Genomic DNA, 6,000 nt, shown 5'->3' with positions numbered 1-6,000 from the left:
GTCCAGCCCAGAATATAACAAGGTGACTGGACCAAATGTGACAATATTGGGACAATGGAAGTTTTTGGTCAATGAAATAAACTTTGCTTAAAAAAAAAAAAACCCAAACAAAAAAAACCCACCGCAAGATAGCAAAATCCTCTAACTCCAACATCTGACAAGCTAACTTGGTGCAAAAATATTTCATATGTATGCATGAATGATTGATGTTGCTTTCTGTCAGCTGGTCCACAGAGAAGATAAGGGCTGAAACGCTACCTTCAGCTATGTGTGTTCATAAAGTGGGAGAGGCCTGTACGTAAGGATTGGAGGAGTGAGGGTTCTAGCCCAGCTGACTTTGTGAGATATTTATATACTAATTACATCTGTTGCCTGCTAATCACTGATTCATTACACTGTAAAAACTCCAGGAATAGCTATGCCTGTATCCCAATGTATCCAGTGATCCTTTGTATACCAGGGACTGATACTATATTAGTGGAGTGAATAGACTTTGTTTTTTGGAAATCCAGCTGTGCATCTGACTGGCGTAACAGGGAACCGGTTAACTTCAAAATACAGAACCAAAATATAGACTACATGATGTATATAGTCTACAGCCTGCAAGGCTAAACAGGTAATACACCTTATTGGAAAGAGAAGAATATATCAGAAGATAAATCTATAGAAGACCTCTATACCTTGGCATTTTACTTAAGATAATGACCTCTGACCATCTATTGACTGGCCAGTAATATGGCAAAACCTATTTGTGTGGTGAGCGCTGGCCTTTGGGGCCTGCAGAACCCACATCTGTAGAGGCACCATTGCTGATGCTGGAGTTCCTCTAAATTGCCACCTTACTTTCAATGTTGTTATGAAGGGTGTGCTTCTAGACCTTTCTGTTGCAGATATCACCTTGAAAATAAGGACGAATTGCTAGAATTGAAAATTTGTGGCTGTGATTTTTCCTTAAATCCCCTTACAGCTGCCCAGGGACTGAACCTGGGGGCCACTGATCTGAGACAGAACTGACAGTGATTTGTGACCGTGCATGTGGGGTTGCCTGGGTGCAGTCAGCTTCCTACCCCGGATGTTTACTTACTCCCACATCTAAACTGGCTTCACTGCTGGGCAGCCAAAATAGCCTCTAACCAGAAGGGCCTTGTCTACACCAAGAAATTCTCTGATACATAATTCTCAACTGGGGCAGCTACACTGATGGTAGCGAGGGTGGAAGATTTAGTGTAGAAAGGGGACGGACATTTACTCCACCATAATGTCTAATTCTACCCAAAGTTTCCATCATTATTGGTAGCAATGGAGTTGCACTGATGAAGAATCCAGATTTTGCCAGCGTACAGGTAGCAAAGTAGGGAAAGCTAAATAATGTAAAAGACCTGTGGACTGAGGAGAAAAGTAGGAGCAAAGACTTCGATACTTTTTAACCCCAGCTCTGACAAGGACTCTGAGGTCTGTGTGGAGTATCTCACGCACTCGCAGAGATTTCCAAAAGGCACAAATGAGAATTAGGCTCTCAACTCCCATTAACTAATTGCCTTTTGAAAAATCTCCCTCATAAGTTACTGCCTTAGCTCCTCCCTATCTGTATAATCACTAACCAAGCCCACACGGGGATGCTATGGCAATTAACTACTTGTTTGTGAAGTACTAAATACGAAAGGGTTAACTAGGATTAAAGAGAGCGCTAGAGTTAGGTCAGGAAGGAACCAAGGAAAGAGAGTGGAAGAAATGGGGAACTCTTGAAAGACAGCGCTCAAGATGCAATAAGTAAAGAGGACAGACGATACAGAAGGAGGAGAGGAAGGAGGAAGAAAATGTAAACTGGGAGAGGACAAGTGGGTGGCCTGGAGACAGTGGAGGTGACTATGACAAAGAACGAAGAGATGCTGCTGTTAATTAAAAAAAAAAAAAAAAAAAAGACATGAGAGCTAGAGAAAATGGGACAGACCTGGAAGGGGAAAAAGAGGGGTAAAGAAATAGAAGATGGGAAGATGAAAAAAGGCACTTCTGTGTTGTATTTAGTTATGCTTCTTTATGTCACTGAATTTTCCTGGCAGATATTTTGGGCAAAAGAGACAGGATGGCTATTTTGAGCATTTGTATTAATATTGCTGGATACTCTGGAGTCTATGTTACATGATTTTATGTTACACTAACAGTGCAGTAGGTGCTGTACAGACAATTGGGAAGAGAAGTTGACAAGGTTCCTGGCTTTCTAGGTAAATGGTAGTTCTGAATAGAGAAAGACACATGGAAAATAACCCTGTGCTAGGAATTGGCCTAGCAGCCCCCCGGAACACTTGCTTACTAGAATTGTCTCTTGAACATCTTTTTCTGACATTTGTATGGACCAATGTTCTGTTAATATAGTGTGATGAGAGTGGAAAGAAGTCAGTTAAGTTTTTAAAGGAATCTGGGTGGCAACTCAGAAGGCTTTTACATGCCCACCCCAAAATGCAGAAGTACATTTATAGGCATGCATGTACCACAGCATACAATTACAATTTTCTAGGCAACTTGTGTTTAGTTCACCAGGTCTTTCATTAACACACAGCAAGATCTTTAACTGCATTCACTGACCATACAATGGCTATGGCAGGTCTGCCATGGGACACTGAAGGGCAGCAAATCAGCCAATATGAACGAACTTCAAACTAGTGCCACCTTGGAGAATGGTGAGAAAGAACAGTGTTAATTCTATAATATGTGGGACAAGCAGATCCAAATTTAACCCTTAGGAAACTGGCCAGTTCCCAGGTGGCTGTTCACATGTGGCTGGTTAATTTTCGGGCTGCTATGGATGCTTTACTCATGAGGAATGGGGGAATTTGCAACTGCGGGGAGATGAGTAACTTCTGCATGAGAGTGTGTCCTGAATGGCTCCATCTCTGCATACCAGGAAAATCACTGTCTGCCCTGGTCAGCTCTTTCCATATGAGCCACCTTCCCCATGCCAGCTCCTGCTCTCCCCCACAAGTAGGACTGGCCATTTCCCAGTGTGGAAGACAAGCTGTGCGCTAACAAGCAGGCTGAGGGAGAGAATGAACTGTACCTGCTTGGAGAGTCAAGGACCTCTTTAGAGGTCACAGGAGGGCTCATTTTGGAGGGAGAAAGAGGACATTAGAGCAAGGATGGGGTAAATGCAGCTTTGGAAAGACTAAGGTTCCAAGAAGAATCACCCTCAGTGCCATTTACTGAGGATGTGCATTACCTCTTTGGAGGCAGACAGATATATGCCGTCAAGCTTCCATCTGTCCAGCAGTGTGGAAATGACAGAATTCTAAAGGGAAGAATTTTAAGTTTATTTCACTCATAGAGAGACTGTGCAAACACTGAAGGTCAGAAAAAAATGTACACTAGCTGCTTGAACATCTTGCTGAGCTGTAAACATGTTTGAAAAATATTCTAGTATTTCTTCAGAGAAGCAATGCATGCAAATTCAGTTAGAAATGTGGAGAAAAGCAACTACTGAAGTGTGTCGTTCTCCTTTTAAACTATAACTTTTGAATTATACAAATATGAACTGAAACTTAAGACAATACGTGTTTGTGAATGTTATTTTTCAACAAGAAATGGAGGTTGTTATTTTTAATGCAAGATATCACTACTGATCAAATTTGTGTGACCGCTGTTCAACTCATGTGTGTTATTCATGGAGATAACATTAATTTTCTAGACCCAAAATGGTTCAATAGGTACATAATGATGACATTAAACTAAGTAATGTCTGCTCTAATAGAAACAATGCCAAAGCTAATATACACATAACTAATGGATTTATAGGTATGGACACTAAATGAAGTAGCACAAAACACTTGCAAAATTTAATCAGTACTAACTACATGATATATATATTAAACTGTAATAATTAAGAAATGTGAATCCTGTAAAAAGCAAATTCTTCATACCTGATTCTAACAGAGCTGAAACACTGAGTGGTTCATGCAGTTTATAGATCAAAGTCTCTTAATCCATACATTATCCCAAGAGGAAAATAAGTACCCTTAGGAGTTGTCTCCCAAACATTTAGACAAGTCCAGGCCCAGTCCTGCTCTCACTGAAGTTAAGTTTCAAGAGTTCCCTTGACTTCAGTGAGAACAAGACGGGGCTCTAAGTTTTCTAAAAGTTTGGTTTGCACAGCAGCATTAATAATAAATGGCATATTATGCCACACGACAGGGGTCAGTATAATGTTTAGATAGTATTTAGGATCATATAAAATGCAATTATTTTTGGGTTCCTAATATGCCTCTATTTCAAATTACACTGAATGAATTGTAAACACTGACATTTACACACAAAATCCCCTTTGTATAGATCATGTTTAAGTTACTCAGGAAAACAACTGAATAAAACTCTATAAACAAACTATTGCCTTATAGGCCTAAAAATACTGAAATTATGTGAAATGGACACTCTCAAAGCCGTATGCAGGTAGCAGTATTATGTGCTAAACAAAATCTGAGCCAATCAGATTGCTGCATGCCTGACCATAAATCTGCCAATTTGGAATGAGCATGTGTGTGTCAAAGTATAATTAACTCCAAGGTTTTCCTTTGTTAAAAAAAGGGCAGCCTGCCAATAGGGTCTCTCTTTTCCTCTTATAGCTTCAAAACCTTACTTCCAGCGGTCTTTCAGTATGATTGCTTTTGACTGTTTACTGAAAGAACACAAAGAAAGAATACTCAACGTTTTGGCAGTCAATATAAAAGCCAATTGTTAATCATAGAATCATAGTACTGGAAGGGACCTCGAGAGGTCATCTAGTCCAGTCCCCTGCACTCATGGCAGGACTAAATATTATCTAGACCATCCCTGACAGGTGTTTGTCCAACCTGCTCATAAAAATTTCCAATGATGGAGATTCCACAACCTCCCTAGGCAATTTATTCTAGTGCTTAACCACGACAGGAAGTTTTTCCTGATGTCCAATTTAAACCTCCCGTGCTGTAATTTAAGCCCATTGCTTCTTGTCCTATCCTCAGAGGTTAAGAACAATTCTTCTCCCTCCTCCTTGTAACAACCTTTTATGTACTTGACAACAGTTATGTTCTCTCTCAGTCTTCTCTTTTCCAGAGTAAACAAACCAAATTTTTTCAATCTTCCATCATAGGTCATGTTCGCTAACCTTTAATAATTTTTGTTGCTCTTCTCTGGACTTTCTCCAATTTGCCCACATCTTTCCTGAAATGTGGCGCCCAGAACTGGACACAATACTCCAGTTGAGGCCTAATCAGCGCGGAGTAGAGTGGAAGAATTACTTCTCATGTCTTGCTTACAACAGTCCTGCTAATACATCCCCAGAATGATGTTTTCTTTTTTTGCAACAGCGTTACAACTGTTGACTCATATTTAGCTGGTGATCCACTATGACCCCCAGATCCCTTTCCACTGTGCTCCTTTCTAGGCAGTCATTTCCCATTTTGTATGTGTGCAACTGATTGTTCCTTCTTAAGTGGAGTACTCTGCATTGGTCCCCATTGAATTTCATCCTATTTAATTCAGACCATTTCTCCAGTTTGTCCAGATCATTTTGAATTTTAATCCTATCCTCCAAAGCACTTGCAAGCCCTCCCAGCTTGGTATCGTCCGCAAACTTTATAAGTGTACTCTCTATGTCATTATCTAAATCACTGATGAAGATATTGAACAGAACCGGACCCAGAACCGATCCCTGCGGGGCCCCACTCATTATGCCCTTCCAACATGACTGTGAACCACTGATAACCAGTCTCTGGGAACAATTTTCCAACCAGTTATGCACCCACCTTACAGTAGCCCCATCTAGGTTGCATTTCCCTAGTTTGTTTATGAGAATGTCATGCGAGACAGTATCAAAAGCTTTACTAAAGTCAAGATATACCACGTCTACTGCTTCCCCCATCCACATGGCTTGTTACCCCATCAAAGAAAGCTGTCAGGTTGGTTTGACATGATTTGTTCTTGAAAAATCCATGCTGGCTGTTACTTTTCACCTTATCTTAGAGATGTTTGAAA

This window comes from Terrapene carolina, unplaced genomic scaffold (assembly GCF_002925995.2).
Source record: "Terrapene carolina triunguis isolate 2854851 unplaced genomic scaffold, T_m_triunguis-2.0 Scaffold139, whole genome shotgun sequence".
NCBI lineage: Eukaryota > Metazoa > Chordata > Testudines > Emydidae > Terrapene > Terrapene triunguis.
This window is presented reverse-complemented; position numbering follows the sequence as displayed.